The 21030-nt window shown below is 40.8% G+C and overlaps 1 protein-coding gene across 1 annotated transcript in view; it reads left to right on the top strand.

Moving 5' to 3' along the window:
- The first annotated feature begins 8361 nt into the window (after nt 1-8361).
- Nucleotides 8362-21030, top strand: part of tenm2a (teneurin transmembrane protein 2a) — a 206692-nt gene continuing 194023 nt past the window's right edge. The window contains exon 1 of the mRNA XM_058649424.1: nt 8362-8773. The gene's annotated coding sequence lies outside the window, so the exon portion shown is untranslated. The remainder of the gene's footprint in view (nt 8774-21030) is intronic.

The following is a 21030-nucleotide window of genomic DNA, read 5'->3' on the forward strand; positions in this document are numbered from 1 at the left end:
ATTTTTCCATTTTAATTTGACTGTTTTCTTTGTCTTGGAAAGTCAGTTCAGGGTCATACTTTTAACATTTCAGACCAATGTTGTGTAAAAAGAGACAAAAATGAAAAATGTCGAAAATGTCAGGCGACAAAGGATCAGAATACATTTTTTAACTTGGGGGCTGAATGTCTGTTGAATTGGATATTAACATGTCTTACTGAAACCCTGAGTTGTGACCTTGTGTCAAGGTCCAGCATGTAAGAATTTAAGAATTAGTGATGTATAATAGTGAAACTGTACCAAACACCTCCACTACCCCTCTCTTTCCATAGCACCTCAGGTTGGCCTTTGGCTATGATAGATTTCTTATACCAGAGAGGATGTATTTCTTTTTCATTCGAGGAAAAACCTTCTACACATTCACACAAGTGAAATATGGCCATTTTAAACCAATTATACATTTATACAGACATACTTAGGGGAAGTATATTCAACATATGCCAGTGAACGGTCCTAAATGTTACACACTGCACCTTTAATGTTACTAACGCCTGTCCTTTTGATAATATATCAGGTTAAACTGTTTGCTATGAGAAAGGTCTGTTAAACCATTTATCAGTGGCCCTTTAACTTTAAGAACAACCAAAACATGATTTTATGTGAGAACAAACAGGCTCCAGCTGGCCTTGCCAAGACCACTCACATATACAATCACTTGACAATGTGGCAATTAATTAAATCACCATCTTGTTCTCTAATGTGTCTGCTGTCCTGCATTTGAACTGAGTAAGTTTTTTCCTCTGTGAGTGACATACAGCTTGCTGTCATCCCCCCATTCATCACTCTCTCGTAGAAACAATGGTCTATTTGGAGGCGGTCCTGTCATCCTCGCCGGTCCAGTGGAAGATGGGAGCCAAAGACAGATGTCATCTCCTCTATGCTAGTGTCATTCTGGCAAGATCATGTCAATTAGAGACGTTTCATACTCAATTAGAAATGTATTTTTCCCTCTTGTTTTCACTTTTCTGGTTCAGTCGGATGGACCTTTGCTTCCCATTAATCACTTTCCTCTGAGTATGTTTGAAGTCATTTCAGTTTTTGCTTTAGTTACAATTTAGAATGAGTGAAAACAATATTTTGGCATGAGTCGTCTTTTTTTTTTAACTGCTGTGTTTTTACAGTTTCGAAGAGCAGACATAAGCAAAAGGTGCTGATGTTTACACAGCAAGATATAGTTATTCAGCTTTGATAGACAGCCTCCAGTAGATTTAGTTGTCATGGCAAGACGGAACAGTGCAACTAAGAAGCAGAAACAATGTTTTCTCCCGGCAGTTTATTAAAATTATAATGGACATGTGGCTCTTTTCAGATTGTCTTACAGAGTAGAATTGACATTAAGTATTACAGGATTATTAATTACGGCAAAATGGCCTTGTTCTTAATGCTATAAAATCTCACATATGCAGCCCGCTTAACCTCCAGTTAGATATCAGTTTTTATGAGTTTATTAAAGGTCATTGTATCCATTTATTATATTGTCAAATTAGTAATAAACCCTTCTAATGCATTTACAAAACTACATTTTGGGGTTGCCTGGGCGACTGGAAACCTGTGAGGATTTCCACTTTTTACCTACTTTATCAGTAGATTATTTAGACCATTTTATAATAAACTGCTGTAAATCCTAATTACAGTTAAAAAAAAAAAAAAAAAAAACTCTAAAAAGATGGTAGAGGATATACACGGATTATGTTCTTGTGCTATTATCATTTTTATTCCATTGCAACAAAGTGAAAAACAAAATGTTTTATTTAACAGGACATTCACATTGGGTTTTCTGTCTTGTTCAACAGTTTTCACTCTAAAATAACACAGCGCTAAATAAAAGCTCATGGTCAAATTTTGGACTTGGTCTTTTCTGGCAGGTTTTTTCGACCCTTCAGAATTGCTCAAAGCCGACATTGACGTAGTTCAACATCTGAATTTGTTACCTTGGCCTGTTTGAGTTGAAAAATGATGCCTATTTTGAAAATGTAAAAGGTCCCTCTCTCCCTCTCAACGCATGCGTTGCTGTTGAGGCTTCGAAGACTTTTACTCCTTAACTTAACTTAATATTTTGAGATTTCCTAATTTATATAATAAAATATTTTTCACTTGTTTTGAACAATAAGGCCGGCAGAGTGAGGAAAGTTTTTTGTTTTGTTTTTTTTCATCTTGTTTGTGGTGAAATGGCAATACTGCTGACAACAGTGTCAAAATGAATTATGTATTGCTTGGAGAAATGTATATTATACCTGAATACATTATCACAAAGCAATCTACCTATGAGTCTGTGTATTTTTATGCTGATGAACAGATTTATTGGCTGCACAGTATCTGTGTTGAGGAGGCACCTGCATATGCCTGTTATCTATTCCAAAAATAATGACATGAAATAGCAAAGACTGAACTCTGATCCAGGGAGAAAGATGAGGAATATCAAAAGCAGAATCTCACAGAGGGCCAGAGCTTTCATTTAGGAACAACTTGTTTATGAGTTCCCTTCTCCAGTACTGTCACTTAAGCTTTACCTCAACAAGACCTCACCATCTGCCCTGAGCTGAAAGAAACTCTCTTTGTACATCTGGTATTTTATAGGAAAATTGCCACAAGCTTAGATATCTGCAACTGGTTGTGTAAAGTAATATCAGTCACATCTGCCGTTCTGATGATTTTTGCTTAAAAGTGACTTCACCATTGTTACTTGACACTAATTATATGGCCTGTAATTTGACTAAGTGTGTAGAATAAACACATCATTTCCCACCTATAGAGCCAATGTGCCGCCCCCCCCCCCTCTTACACGTCTTTCCTCTCGAGTGCATCTGATAAAATTAATTGAAAAGAAAAGCAAGTAGCATCCTAAGGCAGTGTTATTGTTATTATTATAATTAGCAAATGTGGCATGGCCCACTGTCTCTGTGGCCTGTTAGCTCACGGGCTGAAGCCTCTAATGAGGTGGCAGTCATGTGGTGTCATCACCACTGTGAAAGAGCAGCGTAGACGGAGTGGAATGGGCTTATTGTATCTGTTAGGGTCCTTGTGTGTGTGTGTGTGTGTGTGTGTGTGTGTGTGTGTGTGCGCGCATGTGTGTGCAAATTGCCATATCATAGGCAGAGCTCAAATGGGGCTCCTAACAACATTCAGATGCGGTCAAGAATAACCAAGTAGGACACTGTGGACCAAGAGGATATTAGTAATTTAATGCTCCAAGTGGACGTTCAGCACTATGGCCATAATCAGCCCCTCTCTGCAAGTAGCATTGTCACACATTGGTCCACAGGAAACGCCCAACTTTCTAAAGCAAGTTCTGTGTGCATCCAATTGGGAAAAATGTAAGTGTCACTGGAAGCAAAGATAATTGTGCAAGCATCTGTGAGACCTTAAAACACACAGCGAGTTGTTGAGGATGTATATACTGTACATGGTTTATTTGTCGCAGAAAATCCTTGACATTGTCGAGGTAACTTGTTTATGCTTATTTTCTCACAACTCATCTGAAAAAGAAATCCTCTTATGGTTTGCTTGTCTGTTTGTTCTTGTGTTTGCATCGGTGTCGAGCTGTTTGACAAAAGAGACTTCTTCACTGCAATTTATTTAGCTTCCTCAGTTTCTTTCGTAGTTGTGTCGTGGCTTTTAACTGTGGACTTTGTTGTCACACCTCAATGCATTTACAGTAAACACCACTCTGCACAGTACAACACGGAGCAATCATGGCGGTGAGATTGGTTCTATTATATCTTGCTAATTAAGTGTTAAACGTGCAAATACAAACACATCCCCACAGTCGAAACTAAAAACAAAGAATCACAAGTTGTGATTGCTCCCATATGCATTGACAGGTCTGTTGTCACTTGAACCAACACTAGAAAATAGCTGAAAGTAAGCAGTTAATGTTTTCTGATGCAGCTGATGAAAATTGGACATATCCTCTAGGGTTTGAATAATACCACAGATTTTGAAACAAAAACAACAATATATAAATATGCAGTATATAATCAAATACTTACTAACAGTATCTGCATGTGTATCTGGTCAGATTAGGGTCTGATTCCAAAAAGGTCATTGATGAATTATTTACAAAGCAGCTTTTCACTTGTATGTATTTATTTCCTGTTTGTTTGTTTGTGGTGGGAATAATGATCAAACTCTCTTTGAGCAATGCGGTCACACAGTTCTTTAAGGTCAATTATTTGTTAAAGTGAGGCATATGGAACCGTGTCTCAAAAATTGCGCATAAAAACTAACAGACAGTTTGATTTCTTTTTGCGACGGCTCTGATCTTCTCAGCTCCAGATCACAAGCTGAGGAGACGCAGGAGGCAGCCCACTCTGGCTCGTGTCGAGACTGAGCGCTGAGATTCATGGGACCATGCAGCAGTCAGAGGCCTTGATTGGTGGAGGGCTTTATCAGTCACACGACCAAAACAGAGCCCGTGTGGAGGTTTTCGTATGAAGGCTGCTGACATACAGAAGTGTTTAGCTCCTCTGAGCCATCAGCTGGGAAATTGCTGAGTAAAAATAAGTGTGTGCGCACACATACACACGCTGCAGTGTATGTGTGTTGGGGGGGGGGACTCAATTAAAAACCAGCTGTGCCCTATTCCTCTGTAAGCCCTCCGGCGCGCAGCCCCCCCCCCCCCATGTTTTACCCCTATCCCCTCCCTCTTCACCACCCCCTGCCACAAACCCCTGCTGCTCTGTAAGCTGCCTGTAAGCTTTCGAGACTCATGCCGATGGATCTAATGCTTCCCCTGAAAACACACTGCAGACATCCACGCGAATGTGTGTGTCCCACACACACACACACACACATAAATTTATATGCACACACACAAACATAGACTGCCTCTCAAATGCACTGCAAATGCTCATTTACCCCCCGCTGCTTGATGTAATTTCGGCAGACTCGCATGCCAAGCCGAGCCACCGTGCTCTCCCACTCCCTGACGTACCTGTTACTGCCTTACATCAGCCAGCTCATACAGCAGGGGCACTGACAGAAACAAGTAATGGCGGGGGCAGCAATACAAAGTCAAAGCAGAGACAAACAAGCAGACTGAAGGATAAAAACACACACCTGAGAGCCCATTAATATGCCCTCACACGATCACATTCATTTCTAGTGTGAGTACAAATTTGTTAAAGATACTGTCTGCCTACACCAGTTTCTCTGAGCTGCTTTTTAATCAAGCCCAATATACTGTATGTCACCATAGTCATATTGCTGCATGGTGAACATGGTACACGTAATATAGCTTAATAAGGGCATATCCAGAGGGCTGTGATAATGCTTAGGCAGCTAATCAGTGGTAATTCTATAAGTTCACGTCCTATAATTAACTAATTTGCATTTTGAGAATTAATCAAATTGATTATATAATTAACACTACAATGGATCTTCTTCTCAGTCTCAGCAAGACATGCATATTCACCCACAGCTCATACAGATGTTAGTGGGATGGTAGTGATAGATGTATGGCAGAGAACTCGTTGCACAAGGTTAAATAGAACCTCTGACACTGTGCAGTCTGTAACGGTGGAGATAGCACTGGGAACACAATTCACAACCAGAGTGCTGCAAGGCTCAAGGACCCCTGAGCCCCTGCCTTAGAGCATTAGGCTTTGATAGGTTATAATGGCTTGTGCTAATATTGGCTCATGATAGAGAAAGGTCAGCTAACTCATCTACTCTTACAGCATCTGATAACTTGCCCCGGGATTATTTTTTTCTCGTTTGAGCTAGTCTTGAGAAACACATTCATTCAGGGGTCAGATTTTACGATCCATCACACCTTAAAATGGCAGTTTCTAATTATGGCACTAGGGGAAGGGATGGAATAGAAATGCTAGGTAAATAAGGAGTAAAACCCTGCTAACTAATTACCAGAGTATTATTTTCTTAGTGTGATTTGTAGGAGAAAACCAATTTGCTCAAAAGTGGCCAAAAAATAGAAAAATCAAATGCCATTGGTATTTTACATGCCAGTAGAGACCCTTCGTTTGCCCTAATGCAGTGAAAGAGAGGGTGGAGGATTGACACAAGTGATCCTGCATTATGGCAGGAGGAGGCCCATGGGCAGCCTGTAGGCAGAAGCTGGCGGCTGTCTACTCGGAGGTCGATTTTTAAACCGATGAGCAAAATTCTAGTCAGCCACCCATGGCTGCAGCTTCTGGCCGATCTAATCTGGGTTTGTTCACTGGCTGTTCTCCACGCCACTGGCTTTCCTGTTATAGGACATACTAAGGCTAATCTCTAGGTGTGTCCATATGTAAAGTCTTGAGTGCAGACAAATGTAAAGGACAGATTAAATACTGCTGACACTAATAAATCCTCACTAACACCCGGGGAAATTGGGAGGGCAGGTGAAATGGGTGGTTTCAGTGTCACTGATAATTCAAGTGTCACTAAATAATATTTTTTATGACACTCATATCGATCCGTGGTTTGGGGAATAACAATTTTATGTGATCTAAATGCTGCAATGCTTTTGTCATCAAACTTATCTTGTGTCTTAACAGAGCTATTATTGGCTCATTAAGAAAACAAAACAGTGGCCGGTTCGAGGGAAGAGTGCAAACCCCCGGACAAGCTGCACCTGCATGATTATGAGCCCAACTCACAAGATGTTTTTTAGGGTATCACTTGGGGACTTTAAAATGATTCAGTGCACCATCTTTCTCTCATCTGCATTTTCCATCTCATACTGCACCTGTGTTACCCACTAGAGATGCAATGATTCCCTCTTCTTGCTTTTCTCCCTTCGCTCGTGCCATTTGTGAATTCAAATCAAGTCAAAGTTGTGAGGTTTTACTTATCCCGGGAGCTGACACCCTTTTCTTGTCAGAATCAATATATCAGTGATGAGCTGCATAATGTATTGCGGTGCCCAGATAGGAGTTAAAGAAGTACAAAAATAAATAAATAAACCAAAAAAGTGGGAGGTTTATGTCCCATGCCATTCCCCAGTTATGCATAAAAATGCCTCTGAAATGAAATCTTTATCAAAAGAGCCACAAGGTTCTCTTTACAAGGTGTTTTCAAATAAGCGGGCATTATTATCATACCTCCACTGGGAAATATGCATTTACAGCTTGGAGATTGAGAAGCAAGAGGGTAACTGTTAACAATGTTTTCCCTAGTTATGGTGCATAATTGCGTGCTTCCGTTATTGCACCTTTCTATTGCTGCTAATACCGAGAAAGCCCATTAGGCAGTGTGTTAATGTGAACAGTAGCCTGCAGTGCAGTGGGTGCACTCTTTAAAAAGAGATGCATGAGGACCACAATAATGAGTACTATAGTCCAAGGAAGGGGGATCCTCACACACAAAGCAGACATTGTTTTAAATATATGGCAATGTGGCTCCAAGTTTATGTGACACAATGGAACTGCCATTCCACTATATCTTTAAACATGTGAATAATCAAGTAATAATATTCAGCATGGTTCCACGGCACGGCAGCACAATTGGCAATAATAAATCACCAGAATGGCACAGTAGTAGGTCTGGGCCAAAAACCTCATCATGGTATCACAATTATCAAGATAAAATATCAGACAAATAAAGATTAAGTTTTGGTCTTGGGTAAAAGTTGTGGAAACCAGTTAACTGTGCTTTGAATCTTGTTTATAGGTAGAAAACACAACACATGTGTTGACATTATATCGATAAATGCTGAACCGTATGTTGATGTTGAAGAAAAATGATGTCACAATTCATTTATTGCTATTGAATTGCTGCCCAGTCCTACACAGAAGAGTGGATATACTGTATATGTCCAATCCAAACCTTAATATTTCAGATTCTTATCCATCAAAATCCACTTCATTTAATGGAAAACTGGGGATTTTTTTTTTTAAAAGCCATGTAAGGAAAACTGCTGAAGCTAATGTATCATGCATGGTCTCTTTTCTGCCCCAAGACACAAAGCAAATCAGATCAGAAGCCTTTGACACAAACAGACAATGAAATAAACAAACAAACAAACCATCAGGTGAAGACATCCTCTTTGGTGGAGATAATGATAATGATTATATATATTTATATTTTTTTTATAACTACAACATATATTCACGCGCAACGTTGACATTGTGAATGTCATCACTTCTGAATGTCACCCGTGCATATGTTGTAGTGATGCAGCTGCTGCCAACAACAGCTCACAGGAGAGATTATACTCCCGACACGCGCTGTTAATGACCACTGACTTGGTTTGGCTGTGAACGCGCGCCGCGAGCCACGGTCATCCCTCTGAACACTGTGTATGTGTGTGTGTGTGTGTGGCTCGTTGCTCCCCGGGTGCCGCTGTGCGCAGCTCTCGCCGCTCGGCCGTCGCTCGTGTTCGGATCATGCCCTCCGTTCCTATCTTTCCGCAGAGAATCCAGAGCAGTCGTGCCGTTTGCACACATCTGCGTTAGTCCGCCTTGTTTTGTTCCGTCTTTGCTCCACAGTCAGCACCGTTCCCCCACAACGACCATCAGCGCGGAATGGATTGCTCCGTTTGATTTGGTGAGATGTTGCACTGGAGGCTCGCAGCCTGCCCTCTCCATCAGCAGCTCACCCCCCGCGCTCTCATCTCGCTCCGCGCGCAGTAACGGCTTGTCAAAAATAGACAGGGCAAAAAGAAAAGTATGCAAAGCTAATAAACAAGTGTCAAGTAGCTTCGGGCCGGTCGACTGGAGGAAAGAGGGGGGGAAAAGTTAAAGTTGAAGAGGAGGATTATGCAGTGAGTGTCGCGCATAGCTGGAAACAGGTACGTGGTGTTTAAAATGTATCTAAATGTGTTCCCGTGGAAACCATATTTACGCGCTTCACTTGTTTCAGCTCCTGCATGTGCTGTGACCACATGTGTGCACGCAGACAGTCCTTGTGGTAACTAGAGGACGGGGAGGGCAGAGGTAATATTTGTGGTCCTCGTGTGCCTGCGCTTCTCTGATACAGCTCACACAGGACTCCTTCAGTGTGTCTGCAGTGTCGTTTGTGCATCTGTCCTCCTGGTTAGTAGTTCCCCAGCAGGGATGACCTTAATATGAGGAGTTTGTGGCGCGAGATGTCTGCATGCAGCGCATGTGTGCGGCATGTCAACAATAAAACATGCAGATTATCTTAAAAAAAATCGCACCTGTCCTGGTTGTCTCTCTCTCTCTCTCCCAGCGTGTCATCAGTTTTTTTTTTTTTAAAGGGGTGAAGGTGATGATAAGGGACATGAGCTCAGTCCACCGTGCAGCTCCTGTCCGACGCGTCTGCGGTTGCCGCAGCGCGCAGCACATCTCTCCCGCTGTGTCCATGCGGGAGAAAGCGACTTTGTCCTTCGGAAAATCTGTCTCTATTTCATTGTGACAACGATAATAATGCAGAAAGGTTTTTAATTGGCTGTCTGACCCATCATTAGGGCTTGTCTCATCTCCTCAGGAGGGTGACAGAGCTGCGAGTGCGTCCGCCAGGCCGCCGCAGCTGCTGCCGCGTACTACTACCGCCACATTTCACCTCCTGTTATCTATTCACACGCACCAGTTGATAGACTGCACTCTTTATTTAATACAAAATTTGTTTCCATTAGTATTTCACTTACTTGCTTACATGCTGTCATGTTTTTGATTAGAAGTCATAATTCTTGCAGTGGAGGGTGTATGTGTGCAGTGCATGCAAGTTGTGTAGAATTTCAATCTTTTCTTTATACTTCCACACTTTGCATGTGTGTGTTTATTTCTTTTTCTGCTGTGGTTGTTTTGGTGACAGGGAGATGCTGAAAGCCTCAGGCCAGCTGGCTCCCCTCAAACTGCAGCGAGGACCATAACACTGCAGGATGCAGCTCACTTGAGAATGAATATTCATTGGACATGAGTGAGACTTTTAGTTAAGGATCTCATGCCATATGCGCAGGCAAAGTTTAAGGTTGTATTAGGGAAAGAGAAAAAAAGAAAGAAAAGAAGTTTTGGAGTCAGCCGAGTATCAAGCAGAGTGTCATGGGATGAATCCCACACACCAGCTGTAGATCCCAGAAGCTGGCAGTCACCGGCACCTTATGACATGAAAACACACACAAACACACAGATGCGACACAGATCTCGATGATGAGGTGCCCTGCTGAGATTCACACTTCAGTATAAACCGATGCAGTTTCCCTCTGTGGCTCTTCCATCTCCTCCTCCACCTTTAGCTCTTGCCGAGCCTGCCTGCATCTGTGTGATCTCTCACGCTCTTTGATCTGCCTCCCGCTTTCCATCTTGAGCTTTTGGCGTGGGCATGCAACTCAAAAAAAAAAAGAGGCCGAGTCCTCAGATTGGCCTGCGATCATTACTGACGCACACTGAAACACAGACATACAGAGACGTGAAATTATACTTAAGATGTTTGGCCCACATGGACACACACACACTCAGATGCTTCCCACTGTCAGGCTTTAACTTACCAGACATCATGATTATGACAGTGTGCTGTGGCCGTCTGTGTGTGTGTGTGTGTGTGTGTGTGTGTACACTGAGTTGAATGTGTAGTGAGCGGCAGTCTTAAGTGCTAATAGGAGCTCACACTGGACAGCAGCAGGCCACGTCAACCACAATCTCCAGACAAGCCCTCAGGGTGTCCCATTTGGCATGGCTGCACACACACTTCCAGACACACAAGCACACAAACTGGCCTGAGAGGTTGAGAGACTTGACTCAAGGGTCTGAGCTCTATGGGCCCTCTTGAGTCCATGTCCTTGTTGGACCTTCACCTCTATTCATCTAGATTATATCTGTTCTGTTACTATGGAGATGGACCATACATTTTTACACATGCAGACGTTGCATGCCGAATATTTGTTAATACACATGTGGATGTGATTAGAGAATGAATTATTTCATGTTAATCCATCTCCTTTCCCTCTAGTCTCTTCTTCTATGTGGGTTATGTATTTATACATACATTTTACTGCAACACCTGTGAGGCCTGGAAAGAGGAGCATCAATCTTCATTAGACTGAAATGAGGCTGGCCCTTTTGAATAAATGACTATCATTGAGTGTGTGTGTGTATTTGGCTCTGTGAGTATGTGTGTGCTCGTGTTGAGCCCTGCAGCCCGCACTGACCCGTCTGACAGATGACTGCAGTGATTTCAAGGGTTCAGCAGATTAGGGGATTAAAGACTGAAGGCTTTGCACAATAACCCTAATGCATGCGCACAGCAGCAAACGTGCACACAGCATCAAACAAACACTCAAGTCAGTGGGGGCTGATCAAAAATCAATGGTGTCCAGTGTGACCCCCCCACGCCGATTGGACTGTCTACATTCACGTAGCCAAACAGATGGAAAATAGCATTAGAAAACCTCAAAGGTCCAATTCCACTAATGCCATTTTCACACTACAGCCGTAGCTCGTATTGGTACTGAGAGCCCAGTTAATACATTCCGTCCTTCCTAACAATTCAGAGCGGGCTCAGTTTTAGCTAATGAACCAACATAGAGGGGCTGAATGCTTGTGACGAGGCCAATGCAATTTTGTTCCCGTTTTAGAGCCAAAAGTTCCTTTCAAAGACAAAACAGGCAACGTTCTGTTAATTGTTTCAGACTGGATCAACAATAATGACACTGCAGCATGTAAACCGATGTCAAACAAAAAAGCTGTGTGTATGTCTCTCAGGTGTAATTACTTGAGAGGCAGTAAAGTGCTTTGTTGATTGCACGAGTTAACTGGTTTGATTTCGGGGAAAGAAAAACTATTTGCTGCAAGGTGTTCACTTTTTTTCATTTCCCTGGACATTTTATCAAGGTGTGAAACACTAATCCCTGTTGCCAGTGACAGTGAAACCATAGCAACATTATCAAGTTTGAAAACCCACCCTAAATCCATCAGCTCGAGTCTTGGGGGGGTTAGTTTAGATTTTTATTTTTTTTCCATGAAGATGCGAGAGAGGATAAAACAAGCAATTATTCCCGCTCGAAATTGCCACTTCTTTCTTTTCGTTTTTTACAACGGTGTATCGCTTGGTTAAGAACTGAATAGAGGTGAGGGCATGACTGTTATTTTATCAGGTAAACCATTTTTGAAATATTGTAAATAGTGCCTCTGCTGCATGGTACACTAGACAGAGCAGGATAGGTGGTAATGGAAGCAGAAACAAGCCCTTGTCACTACTGATTAACTAAGAACACTGACCTTTAGAGCGACGAGAGGTGGCTGGAAATGATGGTCTTTGTGACAATGTTGTGAGGGGTTGATATTGTTTATACTGCTGCTGTAATTGTCAGGACATGATGGTGAACAGAATGTACTATACACTTGGTGGCTCTATTATAGCTCATTATCTGCGTGTCACAAACATGTGGCTTGTTTTTTTTTTTCAAATCGACTTCATAAATATACGTCCAGACAAATGCTTAGAAATAGTTTAATTCATATAAGTCTGCCCAGGTTTGGATTTTTGCAATGAGGCTTTTGAACAATGTCAGAAAGGTTGGTTTCTCCCTTCATTTCTACTGCATCTATAAAATTGGGGACCGCTGACTGTCCCCGTCCACATTTACTTGCTCTTGCCGTCTACTCCTCATTTTGATCTATTCATGCTCCGTTGTCTTCTCCGTTTCATATTTCAACATTTCAACTTTCAACATTAATTGTGCTCCTTCAGGGAGCTTGCCTAGTCACACGTACGAGTAGCATGCTGTGGTTTTTCGAGAGGCTAAAATTACAAAGACTTGCTGATGAAGGAGCAAATTAGATTAATTGCCATAATTGATTAATTGGTGGGAAGATCAGTAGAAACCACAGAGAATGAAAAAAAAAAATACTTGACGAGAACTCCCATGGCTTTCTAAAGGGCTATTTCAAACCTTGTCTTTCAACTTTGTATTTTTTTTTTGTTAGAATTGGGAAAACTCAACATGCAACAATACATTATCCTTAAATATGATTGCATCAGTTGAAAGGAAAAATTGAAATACACACTCGTATGAGGGGGAAAGGCTATGATGCTTTTACACATGGTAACATTTTAGGATAAGAGCAGAGAGATATGTTGTAGTGGATCCTTGTGTCTCATTCATTACCATTAAAAGAGAGCCCTTGATATCCTGTTATTGGAATAGTGATTCTCAGAATTGCTGCCATGAAACATATCAGTGGTGAAAATAGCCACTGAGACTCAGATAAATAGTTGCTGTAATTCAAAGGCAGAGGTTGTGCTTTAAAGGTTTAATAGTGTGAGATTTTTTTTTTAGCAGAGCTAAATATTGTGCTGTTTTTTAAGGCATTTCATCACTTTCTTTAGTTTTGAATGATGCTATTGGTTAATTATTGTCCTGTGATTTTCTTCAAATAAGATTAAGACTGAAGCTTGTTCCTTGCACCTCAACCTCACATACCCTCTGTGACTGTATTCATGGCTCGTCAGAGGGCGTTTTGTGCAGCTTAGGCCTCACTGCTCTGTACATTGCAAGGACTGTGAGGAGCACATGTGTGCGTTCACATTTGTGACACCCGGCATTAGCTGTGCTTTAGAGAAAGTGCCACTTGTTGAGGGCCGCCTTCATCTTGGATTACCATGCCCATGGATCCTGTGGGGTTTTGTGTTGGAAGTGAAGGCACAGTGGGATGATATTTACTTCTTGTGCCTGACAGCTGACTGACTGGTTTTATCTCATCTTCCTCACATGCGTGTGGCACTTTGATGTGAGCTTCCTGTTGACATTTAAGTTGTAAGAGCAGATGGTCCAACTCATGTGCATGAACCACACTATCTACCATTGATCTGAACCAGTGGACAAAATGTCCAAACCTTGACACAAAGTTTGTCAATTACAGTTTAATATGTATTCATTGATAAACATTCCTCTTTAGAATTATAGTGCATAACATTTAGACATTAACAAAGGCCGGTTACGTGATTCATTATCAAATGAGTTCACACAGTGCTGATTAAGCCTATCAGCTCCAAACAACTCTCTCTTTGTTTGTCATTACAGCAGTGTTGAGATCTTGTTTCACTCAGTGACATTGCAGCACTGCACACAGGAAGGGGTTTGTTTAATGTCAAGGCAGATGGAGGCAACAGCAACATTGCGGGAGTAAAGTACAACTAAAAACACAAAGAAGAAAGAAATGCCCATCATACGTTTCAGAAGTGAAATCTCCTGCTCAGAAAAACTCAGCCGTTGAGCAGTTTGAGAGGAATGAACACTATACACACACAATCCCTCAGTCAGGTCTGATTGTATTGCTTGGCAGAGGCAGCTTTCAGATGGAGAACACAACATACAAACAATGTTATTTAGTTTTTTTTAATGAGATCAAACAGAGGCAGAATAAAAACATCAACAATAATTGTACGCTGCAGCTTTAAGTGCAACCTAAATTATATTGTACCCTTACCTAAGAAAACCCAGATGCTCCCGGGTACATGCAGGCTCTATGGGTTACTATTTTATATGATCAATAATGGGAACATTTTTTGGGTTGCAAAACTAAGGTCCCAGTGATTGATGTGTTGCCCACCATCAGTTGCTATCACTGGGAAACAAGTAATCCTATTGTGGAGTAATCTTATTCCTACTAAAGAAGCAAAAGTGAGTGTAATGCCTGTTGAGCCTTGCCAGGCCACAATGAATCAAACAGAATATCTTGGCTGACTTTGCAAAGCTAACTTTAATACAAAATCACCAAGAGGAGCCTCCATCTGTTGACTGTGGTGAAGTATTGTGCAGGTTTTTTTTTGTTTGTTTGTTTTTTTAAGTGTTTCCCATCAGTGTAGAGAGGCGAGCAGTCTCACTTACAAATTACACATTCTCCTGCTGCTTCTTCTTCTGTTTGGAGAAATGTAGTGAAAGGTGGACTTGTCCTCTGTTGCCCTTAAGAGGGATATGTGTTGTGGTTGACTCGTGCCTAAGAAGACTGCCTAGTCATCTCTCAGATCCGGACCCACTCAAGCACTGATTCCTTTTGTCTGAACCTTTGGTCCTTACAAAAGGAAGCGTTAAGTGTAGTTAAATAATCAAAAGTGATGTTTGACAACCCTTTGTGCGAGTGAACCTTCTTCATATCCTCAGCCTTTTGTATTCGTATGAACACTTAAAGTAAGGGCTGTGCCAGTTGCATGTGATACTGCTTTAACTGTGACCCCAACTCGTCAAAGAAGCATCAACTTGCATGGACACACAAAGTGAATCCAGGCGCACACACACACACACACACTAGCAATTCCAGTCAGCAGTTGGCTTTCCCATATACTGCGCTCTAACCAACTTATCCTTGATTTGTGGCAACATTTAATGCCATGCCTTTCACAGCCTATGGAGAAGCCACACAGCTCTGCAGCAGCCAATGAATTCTTTGAATTCAGTGTGCTTTCTGTCCGTCTTTGCTTATTCCTCTCGTTTCCTTTCTGTCTCTCTTTCCAAGTAGACATGCCTAGTTAGAGTCTAAAATGGCCTTGTGAAGGAGGACGGGAGTTAAGATGGCATCCCTAGAGACTTTTCAGAGAAGTAATTTAATAAACTGTGATATTTTCCTGCTCCGCAAGGGAAAGGGAATAGGCTTCGAAAAGTAATGAAACTCAGCTGTTGAATTTTTAATATTAAAGAATCAATTTCCTGTACTTGAACATAACCAAGGAAGGCTCTTTTCGTCTACCTGAGTACAGAAATACACAGTGTAGCATTGACTCCCTGCTTGCTTCCTGCCCCCACAGTAGGGAGGTGCACAGATTTGATGAAAACATTGTTCGGCAGCGTCTGCTGGCTCCCACCTGTCCATGATTGTTTGTGTAATGGCTGGAAACACAGTCATTGGTCTGAAAGAGGAATATTAACTATTCCTATTGTAAGAGTTGCTGCATATCTAAATCAAATCAAATAATTTTTGTTTGTGTAGCTCGAATTCACACTTATCGTTGGTGGGCTTTACAGTATGTCCAAGGGCTTTTCAAATTGAAACCACAGTATAAAACAACACAATTTTCAAATCACAAAGGCTAAAATGTATTTATTTTATTTTTTACCTGTTTGTTATTCAAATAAATGAAATCATATCTGTTGGAAACAGTTCATATATTTAAGTTATGTCATACAACATGACAGTTAAGTCATCCGTAGTGATCCTGTAGTGAATACAGAACTGAACCTTGACTCAAAAACATTATATCACAAATCAAATTGCGATGTCTCTCGTTAAGCCCTCGTCTGTACATGATGCAACATCCTCTGTGTCCAGACCCTCAGTTCAGATGAGGAACAACTTCCCCAAAAAACACTCTTTTAACAGGGAGAAAAAAACTGAGCAAACCTCATGATGAGCCATAGAGTAAGAATCCCTCTTTTAGGACAGTCAGATATATGATAGATGTCGTGCCTACAGAGAGATTATAACACAATTAGGACAATAATAATTAATTATTTTGTAAACTATATTAATAAAAAGTCTAGACACAAAACGCATCATTCAAATTTAATCAGCAGTGAATATTAAACCCCCGAAAGTGTGCAAATTTGTGATTTCATGCACACTTCAGAATGTGCTCTCTCTCATCTTTCTGAAGCAGTGTCTATGTATTTGGAGATTTGCAAAATGGGTCTTTTTTTTTCTCTGGTAAAAATCCTTTAGAGAGTTTTACTCAACAAAATAAAAAAATAAAAAATCAGACATGTTTGGATGAAGCCTAAAAATGACAGTTCCAGACTGGGCTGGACAAATAATGTAAACCATTATTGTTGATACATATATTGTCATGTCAATATGAACATGAAATTAAAATATAAAGACCTATTTTTTTTGGACTCAGTTTGAAACAAATTATCTCATCCCCACTTAATTTTTAGTCTACATTTTATTTGCTTGCTCTAATTAATTAAGACAATGACACTTTAGAATAACATAATCATGTCATCTAACTCTAATTTCAGCTCAAATATAATGCATTTATGTTCAAATTGAGGGATTATGTTCAAATTGAGTTTTTCTGCAACACATCAATTTTGTCCAGCGTGAATAATTGGTGCCAGTTGTATTTGCCACAGTCTCTTGTATCAAGGCAGATAGGATACATGTGTATCCAGCATCCAGAACAATCTTCATTTTATGTAAGCAACTACATATAATAATGCAATTTACTTTAGCCATCTTTAATATCTTGTATTTGCCATATTTTCTTCATAGAAATAAAACATTAAAACATTTTTAAACATATTTAACGTTTTGGGTTCTTATGCATGACTGTCCATGTCTGGGTTTGGGATTCACATTTTTTCAGGCTCAGTATCCCATTGACAGTTTCAAAAGTATGAGTGGTTAAGCTCAATAAAAAAAATGAATCCAAGCAAAAACAAGAAAAATCAATAAAAACCCACTTCTTGTGCACATTTAATGACAGAATTCTCCTGGTTTCCAGATGTCAAATCTTTATTTAAAGGATCATAGATTTCTTTTTCATTCCACATAAGTGTGTGACCTTAACACATTCTGTAATGCTTGATTGATCATAAAAATGGACACCAGTATTTGATAAATAACTCCGTTTTCTATGTTTCAGTCTTCTGTCAAAGCTGTTTGTTTACTGCAGATATGCAATGACACTCCTTTTACCCTGACTCCGTGTGGCACAGAAAGAGAGAGAGAGGGAGAGAGAGAGGTCAGGTGATGATTTATGACCACGATGCTGCATTCCAGCACAGGATGATTAATCTCTTCTGGGAACACTTCACGAGTACAAGTTTAACCTACCTCGGCCTTGCACACGCGGGCACACACACGCCAGTGTGCACACAACAATGGAAACTCACACGCGCATAAGCACATGCGTGCCCTGCATGCCTGACAAGCAGGACGTAAATGCAGGGGCAGAGTGCATGCAGGTGCTCTTGTATGCAATTCATGCGCAGCAACCCCCCCAACCCCCATCCACACTCACACACACACACACACACACACACACACCCCAAACCCACCCCACACATCTTCTCCGTGTCTCCGCTTCACTCTGTCTTTTTTCTCCTCACTGACCTCAATGGTGCAACGTCTCACATTCGCCCCTCTCCTCTTTCGCCTCATCCATTCATCACAAATAGTCACAGATGTTCACACAAGGGAGGGAGAGAGTGAGGGCTCTGTATAAGGCCATTTGGCTGCAGCAGTGGTGAGCATAAGGCTATAGGATTAGTGCTGCTAGGTGCTAAAAGCTTCAATGTCTTAATAAGCACAGAGTAGACACAGACTGGCTTGTGTGCAGGTGTGTGTGTGTGTGTGTGTGTGTGTGTGTGCATTTCAGGTGCTGTACACAGGTACAAATGTACTCTTAGGCAGTCCTGACCTGGCATATTGAGAGGATAAGTGTAAATACCACAGGCTGCATCGGAAGCTCTATTACTTGAGCACACTTCAACGAGTCATTCCACAGTTATACTCATTGAAACACAGAGGGTGGCTGAACACATCTTTATTGTAATGAAGTCATTTATTGTAATGGAGAGCATTTACAGACAACTGTAGTTTAGATTCCCACGCTTTTGTCATTATGGCTTCCCTGCCTCTCTCTCTTTCTTTCGTAGTGTGCCTCTCTACTACACGAGGGGCCAGCTTTTGCCCGTGGACTCAGATTTTTCATGAAAATAAGTTTTGCAGTCCTTTTGAAAGTAAGCCTTTTTTAACGGAGCCACCAAAACATGACATGATTGAACATGATGAACACAATCCAGTTAAACGGAGTGTATGTTGAAAGATTTTAAGGTCCAGTGTGTCAAAGTTACTAGGGTTTATTGTCAGAAATACACCGCCCATATCTGAAAATGCTATAAAATAAAAATCATTTTAGGTTTGTTTTTAGACTTAGAATAAGCATTTTATATTTACTTAGAGCAAGGGCCTTGCTTTTTTTTTGGCATCCATCTTGTTCTGTTATGTTTCACCAGCAGAACAAAAGGACAAACCAGGCCACCATAGTTTCATGAAGTGCTTGGAGAAGGAAGGAGTCCAAGGGTTGGTGTAATCTATTGTCTCATCATTAGATGTCATTAATTCTTACCTACTGGACCTTAAATGTATCCCTGGTTGAGTTAGATACTTTGTACCAGGCTATTTCAATCATCCTGATCACACAGATTGTCATCAACATGGACCTGCTCCCCAAATTGGATTTTTAAGCATATCCAGATTGTATCTAGCTTGATTTGTTTGGCAGTCTGGACAGCTAAAAAGCACATGAGATCCGTTTTTTCCAAAGCTGATTCAAACCACATATGGAGGTGGTTTCGACTGTGATTCTGTTTCAATCTGAACATCTCGGTCTCTCTGATAGGATTTCAAAGTGTCTTCTGGGTCCCTTGCAGTGCGACTCGAGTGAAAAAAACAATGACATAGATCCGGAGTGATGAAAGTTATTTGCAGGCACGTTAAACGATCGACACGGTGGAAGACAGTAGTTTAAAAAATTGGATAAAAGCATCAACAACAGATGCGATTGCACGAGGCATCGCTGGTCTGCCTGCACCTCACGGTGATGGCAGCACGAAAGGTGGCACAACTCAGCCATCTCCTCCGTTTCTGTCACTTGTAATCAGAAGAAAGTTTGTGCCGCAGATTTCTGTTGTCTATTTTGTTTACTTCTTTTTCTGGGGCGTGGCCTGTAACTATAGAAATCTATGTGGAAGACTAGACTATATGGACTGATACGGATCAGATCAGGTCACTTGCAATATAATGTGAACAGTTGGTCAGGAAGATCAGATTCTGATCGTGGCTGCAGTCTAAACGAGGCCATGGAGTCTGGAAGCATCTTGCCATGTTGTCTTCCACTGTGAATACTCAAGAAGACAAAGGTGCTGTATTTGTTTTGTTTTTTTTTAATTTATGCCCTTTATTTAACACCTTACTGCTGGGAACAGCATGTGCACTTTACAAGAACAAACATTCAGAAAGAGCATCTGGTCTATTGGTTTACAATGCAATCAAACAGCCCAATGTCTTCTAGTTGCTCAAAAGTGATTTGCAAAAAATATGTTGTTTCTTGTGAAAAAGCTTTGTTCCTTTGTTTCTAGTTTTTAACAATAAAAGCCACCCCATATTTTGCCAGCGCATATTTTCATGCATCTGTTAGCAGAGTGAACAGTAAACCACAGGAGATAAAAATTTAAAAGATAACACTGGATTTCATACACCCTCTACTCTGGATCCTCTGATTGTGAAAACCGTTTAATCCAAAGCAGGAATGCAATCCCATGTCTGTCAAAATAACACCTGTATCATTTACAAAATGTAGAATATTAGGTAGCTATCACTGCAACTTACTGTTAATAATATAATATAAACAAAGATTTTATTTTGTGGATTCCATTTTTTTTTTTGTTTGAAAAGCAAACAAAAAGCAACATGGGAATCAGGTAACATCTAGTTAAATTAGAACAAAATAAAAATAAACGTGGTAAATAAAAATCAATGAGCACAAACTCAAGATTAAAAAAAAAAAACAAAAAACAAAAAAAAAACCTTAATTGGCAGCAGACCTCCCTGAAGTAAACTAAAACCCACATTCAGCTATCACATGCTGCTATGGCCAGCAGCTGCTCTGAGATTGCAGCCTTTTTTCATTATCTAAAGGTTCTCCTTATCTTTATTTTTACAACACAGCATGCGTTTAAAAAAACATTTAATCATTTTTACTATAATGCCACGTGTTCATAGACAATACTCAATACATGACATGCCTTGGCTTTAGGCGGCTACTATTCACACTGGGGACTTTTGTAATGCCCAGAATGAAAAGGCTGTCTGACCGGATAGGTCAGCTGCTGCGAAATGACAAATAAAATGAATCTGACAAATCTGCATAATTTACCAATAAGTCCTGCAGCTGTAGTTTATGACACAGAGATAGAAGTGGATGGCGAATAAGAGGCGAGAAAAGTAAAAGTTGAGTTGAGCACGATCTAACGTAAACATGCAGTCATAAAAGCTGCTCTTTGGGTGTCGGTCCTTTATCTCACACCGGCTCAGTTTATCACATAGACATTGTACATTATCAAATGTGAGGACTGAGGGAAAGAGC

Source organism: Solea solea, chromosome 14 (assembly GCF_958295425.1).
Source record: "Solea solea chromosome 14, fSolSol10.1, whole genome shotgun sequence".
In the NCBI taxonomy this organism is placed as follows: Eukaryota; Metazoa; Chordata; class Actinopteri; order Pleuronectiformes; family Soleidae; genus Solea; species Solea solea.